Below are 8,553 nucleotides of genomic sequence, written 5' to 3' on the forward strand. Positions count from 1 at the left end.
CCCGCGGGCGCGGGCATGAGCCCGCGAAAGCCGGTGGCGGCGGGCTGGCCCCGCTGCAGAGCAGGAAGCGTCTCCCGCCCTGGCCGTGCTGACACTGTCACTCTCCGTCAGACGGGGTGTGTAACCTTTGGATGCTGCACCACGTGAGTTGCTGGAGAGGCCTGAGCGCGGGGGGCCTCCGAGCGCTGCCAGTTGCCCGAGGGAGCGCTGGCTGCTGGTGCGCTAGGGAGCGATTGCGCCTGCAAGGGTGGGGGAAGCATCCAGAAGATGGTGACTGCGGGAATACCTCTGCCGATGCCTGTCTTTGCTGTTCAAAGAGCAGTTTTCTTTTCCCCGCCGGTGTCAGAGCCCAGAAACCGGAGGAGCTTCTGTTAGCTTTTTGGGAAGAAGGCTTCTCCTCAGAAATCCAGTCCGCAGTGCTTGTGCTCACGATCTTGGGAGGCATTTCATTTAGCGCAGTATTCGCTAGTAACGTAAGTAGCTGCTGTTGAGCTAACAAGAAGCATCTGCTTTAATTTTTCTGAAGCTAGAAGATTTATAGTTAAGTGGTGCTAGTCTCCCATGGCATTCATCTGACTAGCTGTTGAGGTAAATGACATTCATAGCAGGGAATGAGTCTTGAGGATAATGTTCCAGTTACTCCTTCACCTGGTTTCATTGCTTCAGTTTAATTTTTTGTAAACTTATGAAGAGGAATAAGGCGTACCATAAGTCTTCTTTGAAGTATCTCTTCTGGGGCCGAAGGATGATTATTTGAGGTGATGCTAGAGTTCCCTGGCACTGACCTCTTGTGTCCTGCCTTCAATATGCAACTTGATTTTGAGCTTGCTTAAGTGCTGCTGGAAATTTTTAAAAGCTTAATTGTTTCCTTTTCATAAAAATGCATGATCTGTAGTCCAAAGCTCCTGTAATCTCAGTGTGGGAGGGAGAAATAAATGTATTAGGCTTAAAGTAATGAATTTGCAGGATTCAGTTAGGATGTTGAAGTGATGCCCCTTAGAGCTATAAAACATAGCTTAAGACTTGGAAGTGTAAGCAAAATATACCCTTGGTATAAAGAGTAGTATCTTTCATTAATACCATGTTGTATGAAGGAGCATGGCATTGCAACTCTTTGGGGAGGAAGGGGGCATTGCTGTATATGTTTAAAGTGTTACAGGTATGAAGTGGGATTAAGGAGGCTCTTTTTAAAATGGCTTCTGACTTGAAAAATACCTTGACAGGTTGACTTGAATTTTTTTTTGTTTGTTTAGCTTACTACCATCTTTAATTTACACTAGCTATAATAAGGCCATTACATTTTGAACTGACATTATAGCTTTTAAGCTCTTGAGGAACTCATTCCAGGGACCACAAATGCAGCCTTTTAACTAAAGTAAATTTGAGTATCTTAAAGCATTGACTTTGCTGTTAGAATCCAGTGTACCAGAACTTAAATCCTTGGGGCATAATGAATGGAAACTTGTTTAGCGTGCAAATGGAAAAGTGGTCACTGAATAGTTCAGTAAAAAATAATTAAACCTTTTTAAAATGTCAAATTGCAGATCTGGATTGGCATGGTGGGGGGGGGCGTGGTTCTTGCTCACCTCCTGCTCCTTTCTTTCTACTGTGGTGGTGACTTTGAGGCTTTTAGCTTGAGTAGTCTGTGTTCAAGCTACTGTTGGCATGAATGAAAGCACTTGGAATTGCCCCCACCCCACCAGTACTGCCACCTTGATAGTCTGAACTACAATGTTCACAGTAATTAAAATCCTACTGAGCATGAAATATCAGTCATTCTGTTCTGTGGATGCCTGGGATTACAAAATGAATACTCACTTCTAATGGGTGGGAATCCTGAGCTATGGTCGTGTCTTGTTTTGCAGGGACTTCTGTAAGGCATCTAGAGCTGACATTTTCTAACTTTGGATGATTTAACTCTTAAAGCAAATTGGTCTAATGTCACTGTCTTTGTATTTACTGTGTAACTAAAAGATGTCTTAAGCTTCTAAAATTCTTTAAGACTCTCTTAAATTATGGGGGAAATTATATACAGATGAATAACTTGTTTTCAAAAAAAAAAAAAAATTCTAAGCTTGGAATGGAGATTTTGGTGTGTGTTTGTCTTTTTTGTGGGAGCTGCTGGATGCTGTCAGAATTGGTTCAAAATGGAGTAGGCATTTTTCCATAGGTGGATGGACAAGATTATGTAAAATTGTTTCTAACTCTTATTTCTGTTGCTATTGACAGTACATATAAATGGTACTTGGGTATTCTTTACACAGCTCAATGTAACCTTGGTGCTATCTTTTTGCCTGTGAACTAGTCTGTCTGCAGAAATGGCACAACATGAGATGTACAAGGAGATGAATTTTTATTTTTGCTGACTGAAAATTGCTGGCAACTTTTTTTTAATGGGTGTAGACTTATTTGGGAACTTAATGTAACCTTCTTATGATAACTTAGGGACAATGTATGATTCCTGATCACTGCAATTGAAGTGTTTGGTAACTTTCTTTTGCTCCAAAAGTAATCAACACATCCTATTGAAACTTAACTTTAATTAAAATGATGTTGAGCAATCTTCAGAATTTCCTTTTAAGTATTAAGGGTTTACCAGACCAATTGAATTGGTATTTCTTAATCAAACTTTCCTTTCCTAGTCCTTGAGCTTTTGATTAAAAGCTCAACTGTTGTCCACCTACAAAGTAAAAAGTCTCTAATTGGCTGTAGTTGGTACAGAGCTGTGTATGGAATGGATATATTGGAGAAAGCATAGGCTTGTTGCACTAATCTAGGATCTTAGTTAACTTAACTCTTGAAAGGGTTATCTTTATTGGCTACAAATGTGATATCTAATAGGGCATACTTTGTCCTCTTGGCTTTACAATGAAATAAGTGCTGCTGCATACTAGAAGCCACTTGTCTAGTCAGAAAACTAATATCTAGGTGGATGTTGGCTTGGAAGATGTACAGTAGTTGGTTTAAGTTAAATATTCATTCTGTTCCATTATTTACAAGCCATTCATATGGCTATTTGCCCTTACTGTAGTTGACTATTTCCTATAGTCAACACAACTGAAAATTGTGGGTTTTTTGGACTTTCTTCTGCTACTTTGTCACTGGAATAACCCAGGAATGAGGCAGCCATTGCTATTTTAACTGCTTATTAGTGCCTTCAGTAAATAACACTAAGGAAGAGTACTGGGGGAGTGGGGGGCGCTATAATAGGAATAAATAGCTATATGAATATCTTGGAGAGGGGGGAGAGTTGGTGAAATAAGAATTTTAAACCTATATCCCTTTTTTAAACTGCCTTTTTTGGAACATTTTTTAGACTTGGGGAAACTCCTATATAACTTCATTAAATTGTGGGGCACCCCATTTAAAAAAATTACTTTTATTACAGGGCTTACCCTTACTGCCTGCCCCTTTTATCCCAGTTCCTTGGTTGAGAATCACTGTCTTGGAAATAGGAGTTTCAGTATTTTTGAAACCCAGCAACTGATCAGAAGAGCATGGTAGTATTGTACAGAAGCTCAGGCTTAAAGTGTGTGTGTGTGGAGTGGGGGCGGAAATACATGTGCAGTGGAGGTAGCAGTCAGGAAGACTTGGAGTAGAGTTTGTAATTCATCTTGGGCTTTAAGTTAGCATTTTTTTTTCTGCCTGAGACCATTTCATTTAAATCAGAAATGTGGACCTGATCTATCTCACTTTAGTTGGTCTAACACTGTCAGAGGGGAATAAAAGCTTTGTAGAAATTGTTTTTTAGTTCTTATGATTTCATCAACATTGGGTAGGGTCTGTGGCCTGTGAACAATGGCATCATCGATTTGAGTAAATGATTATTTAAGGTTGCCTAACAGAATGTAAACTCTACCATTGTTTCTAAATCTAACTCTTAATGACAAATGACATGCTGTCAATAACTTAATCACAGGTAATGGCACGGGTGTGGAGCTCACAGGGTTGAGGTCTGGAGATAGAGCAGAGTAAACCAGAGAATGACTGAGGAATTTTGATTTCTGTCTCCTGATATGAGGTAACAAATAAATGTGCAAATGTCAAAACATCCCTATTCCTGTGACTCTTGTATACATAAAACAAGCTCTATTCATGTGTACACATCAAACCCTTCCCCCTTCCCTCAGAACTGGACATGAAGACATGAGGTAAGAAGCAAGTGGTTTGGTGGGTTTCTTTTTTTTTTTTTTTTTTTTTTTGGTGCAGGAATCGTGAATGGCACCCAAGGTCTGTTTCTCCAAATGAGACTTCTTTGATTTGACTTGTGCAGAAAACCCTTTCTTCACACTTCATTGAGCTAAATGTCTTGACAAAAACCTGAGGGCAGCCTCCCATCTAAATTGTCCAAACAGGCAAGTTTGTGGGGAGCATCTTTAGGACAGCACAGTCCCCTTGCTGACATCCTCCATCCTGGGAGGAGGTGCACTTGTGAATTCATACACTGGCCAAGTGACCCTTATTGAACACAACTTGCCCCTTGGCAAGAAGCTTGACACTTTAAAGAAGACTACTTGGTACATGAGAATGATGTATTGGCTTATTGCTGACTTGAAATGCTAATTTCTTTAATATTATTGAAATTCTGACCAGGGTAGTACTTAATGACATTTGCAACTACTATGTAATGTAGAGATACTAGAGAAGGTGCGTAAATATTCAGTCTTTTTGGCAAACTGCAAATTAGTTTAATCAACATGGGACTTGCTTTGTCAACCCTCCTTTTTAAGGGACAGATCTTGATACATAATTTCACATTTTTAAAGGGTTGAATATCTTACAGAACTATTTAGTGCACACTTGCACACTAAACAAACTTCCAACTAAACAGACTTGCATTCATATTGAATGCACTGGCAAAAATAGCTTCCAGTGAGTTTAGATACTGAAGCTTACTCCTGTTGTTCTCCATTTATGATCCTTGGAACAAGTTCTTGAAGAGCTTCTAAGCTATGCTGTTCAAAATTTAACTCTTTTATATATGAGCCTGACCCTATAAAATTGGAACAGTTGGAAACTTTCCCCTCCACACAGATATCGGAGTCCTATACCTTCTTCAATGCTGTCACCTACAGGAGGAATGTTTGCCCATGTCACAATGACAAGTGCAGGAAACATGGCTGTCCTGCAAACACACTTCTGTAGAATCTATCTTTTGTAATCTGCTACCATAGCTTGTGCCCTTATTCACTGAAAGATAAGGTAGCTGGAGGGAATGCTACATTATTCAGTCCTGGTTACCTGGTGTACAGTATCTTATCTCTGAAGTGGTAGCTTTCAGTACCATATACTGTACAGTGTTTAATACAGAAAACATGGACAACTCTTTATTAACCTGTCTCCATAAACTGACTGGATTTTTGTCATAATTACTTTAGTCTTCCATGAGACTTCAAGTTGCTTATTCCACTGACACAAAGTTCAACTAACAAAATATTATAGCCTCTTTCAGGTTTGGGAGGACTTTGGTGCAAGAGGCCTATGCTAGTTTAGCTTAAATAACTGTTGTGGCTCCTCTGGACTTCAGGTGCTCTTCAGAAGTGAATGCCATAGTTAAATGAGTACCCCAACCCATATATTTTAAGACAAAGTCAAAAGAACTATCCATTAATACACTAAAAATTTGCTTCGTGTAGCTTTGTCCAGCTGCCTAGACAGTAAGGCTTTTAACTTAGCCAGTTAATACTGCAACTTTTTTGCAGTTGGCTTGAGGTTTTTTTTTATATAGCAAAAAAGGTATACGTATGTTCTGTGATGCTGTCTAGGTCAAGACCATAGTACAGTGCTATTGTAACACAAATAGGGAAGCTCCAAGCATCTTGAACTCATTGTAAGAAAAGAATTCTGCTTTACACTGTAAAGTAACCAAAACTTGAGTCACAGCTGCAGTTTTGGTGCATCTTGTATCTGGACAGTTGTCTTATTTGTGGTGTTTTTTGGGAGGGTTGGTTTGGTGGTTTGTTTTTGTTTTCTTTTTCCCCTGGTGGTGGTTCATGAGACCATTGCTGCATACAGTTAAGAATGGACAGGTAACTTTTTTTTTTTTTTTCTCTAGGGCAGAAATGCATAGAAATGTATTTGGGGTGGCTTGGTCAATTGGCACAGAACTGTTGCTATGTAGCTTGCTGCCAATTCAAGTTTTAACAGTATTCTAGATATTTTACAGCCCTTGCCAATTAAAATTAAAAGGGACAGTCCTCCTAAAAATGGTCAGTTACTAAACTGGAATATCAGGTAAGCTTCAACACATTTAGAGTTTTCATTGTGGCATGCGTCAATTTAAAAACATACTACTCAGACTCCTGATATTCTAAATTAATAGATTGTTTTTTCTCTAGCACTTTGCAGATTGTGTTGGTAAGGTACTGTGTCAAACAGTGTGCTTCAAGCATGCTGGGCTGCTGCTTGTACCCAGGAGCAGATAAGCAGTAGTTAGGTGGACTGACTAGTTTGGTGAACTGACACTAGCACAACAGGGCTAACAGCCACCCATTTAAACTGCCTGCTGAGATCATTGGTGTTCTTGAGGGTGCTGTTGTATTGCATCTGAAGCTGGCTCTAAGATTTGGAATAACTCTCCCCCTTTAGATGATTGGTATGAGGTAACTCCTAAAATAATTAATGGAACTGGTATAGGTGGCAATGGTAAAGCAATAGTGGTGAAAGTAAAGGCTATTCCAGTCTTGGCTAAAAGTTGTTGATCTTCTGGAAAGGATTGCTTCATCTGAAAGTTGCTTCTAATTACCCCAAATTTGAGGATTGATCATATAATCTCTTGTCTGGAAGGTTCAGTTGTACCACCCTTAACAGTGCATAAGAGTTTGAGCACTGGTAAGGAGGCTGTAGATAAATGCAACTCTTTATTTTGCCCAACCCAGTCACTAGGGGTGTGCGAAGTGGGCAGTATTTGATTCGGATTTGGCCCGATTTTTGGGGGGGGACAGTGATTTGATTTACTAATTTGGATCACCTTTGGTTTGTTTTGGCTTGAATCTGAATCAAACCTTCAGATTCAGGGGAATCGCTGATTCTTAAACACAGCTTTTATAGGGTTTTTTTTTTTTTCTCTCTTATGTACCTCGAGGTACCAGGTGTGGCTCGTGAAGGCTGAGATGGAGTGTCTCACGGGAGTGTGGGGGACCCAGAAGTGGACCAGAACTGGATGCTGGGGCACTCCATCCACCCCACCATCTCTGCTTTCACGAGCCGCGCCAGGTATGCCAAGGTACATAATCGCAGCTTTCTACTTTGTTTCCTATGGCTGGTTTTGTCGAATCTCTCTCTGAATTGGCTTTGAAGCCTCTGTTTTTGATTCGGAGAGATTTAATGGGTCTTCTGATTTCAATTCGGGGCAGGGCAGGCCAGGAAGAGCCCTGCGCAGCCTTGGCCCTAGCCCACCTCTCCTCTACCCCATGCAGATCTGGGGCATGCCCCCCCCCCCCGCCCGCCCTCCTTTGAGTGGTGGGAGCTGTGCCTGCCCCCCTGTCCCAGGGAGGCAGCACTTGCCCCAGCCCCACTCCTCCCTCACTGTGGAAGGGTTCTTTGATCTGCCTTCCCCCTCCCCTTCCACCACACCAGACTCACCAGCTGCATGCAGCTCTCCAAGCTGCCCGGCTATGTTCCTTACCACCTGCGTGCTGTGCTGTGGCTGTGCACGTGCATGGGCCACTTATCAGCCACATTAGGCCTCATGTGGTGGGTTAGAATCCACTTTGGCTTTGCTACTCCTGGCAGGGGAGAAGCTGCAGCAGGAGGAGGAGACAGGCTTGGCCCCAAGCGGAGTACCACAAGATAGCTACAGGTTGGATCCAGTCAGTTCATGGGTTGATCTGACCCAAGGGCCATATTTTGCCCACCCCTGCTTTAGGGCCTACTATATAAATATTAAAGCCTTTTTTAATTATCTGTATACCAAGACATATCTTGAATGAGTGGTGTTGGTACAATGATCCATGCTTTAATCACCTTTACTTTTAAACTGCTGCGGTGGCAGAATAGAGAGGATGCAGAACTTCTGTCAGTTCCATACTGAATCAAATGTGAACCAATAAATGCTTTTAACTAGTAGTATAGAAATGTGTGGGGAGGGAGTGTTGACTGCCTAAAACTTGGATTCCCCCAACTTCTTCTAACTCTTGTATATTGAATAGGAAATTCTTAAATCTGCAAGTGTTTAACTCCATGTTGGGGATAAATGAAAGCTTTTTGGAACCTAGGAAGATATGTAAGGTAGTCTGAATTTGAGGGGGGGGAATCATCAACTGCAAACTTAATGATCAAGGTAATGCATCCCAAATCAACTTTTAAAGTGACGCTGGTGGTGTCATGTCATGACCAGCAAGTTGCTGAACTAACATCTCCCTTAGTTGTACCACCATTTTCAGGTATTCTTAGACTGATGACACTAAAGTCTATTAAGGACCAAAGGGCACCTATACACAAGTAGTGAGGCTGCTCCAATGTGCTGTATTTACTTGATTGAGTCTGCTGAAGCATGGCAACTACTGTACTCCAGAGTCTTGTGTATGAGCATTCCTTCACTTAAAAATGGGG

At 41.3% G+C, this 8,553-nt stretch overlaps 1 protein-coding gene across 1 annotated transcript in view; it reads left to right on the forward strand.

Annotated features, from left to right (window-relative positions):
- Positions 1-201: 201 nt before the first annotated feature.
- Positions 202-8,553, forward strand: part of ATP2B1 (ATPase plasma membrane Ca2+ transporting 1) — a gene marked incomplete at its 3' end in the record, with an annotated part of 72,973 nt that continues 64,621 nt past the window's right edge. Inside the window, exon 1 of the mRNA XM_006029296.3 lies at positions 202-473. The remainder of the gene's footprint in view (positions 474-8,553) is intronic.

This window comes from Alligator sinensis, unplaced genomic scaffold, assembly GCF_000455745.1.
Source record: "Alligator sinensis unplaced genomic scaffold, ASM45574v1 scaffold141_2, whole genome shotgun sequence".
NCBI lineage: Eukaryota > Metazoa > Chordata > Crocodylia > Alligatoridae > Alligator > Alligator sinensis.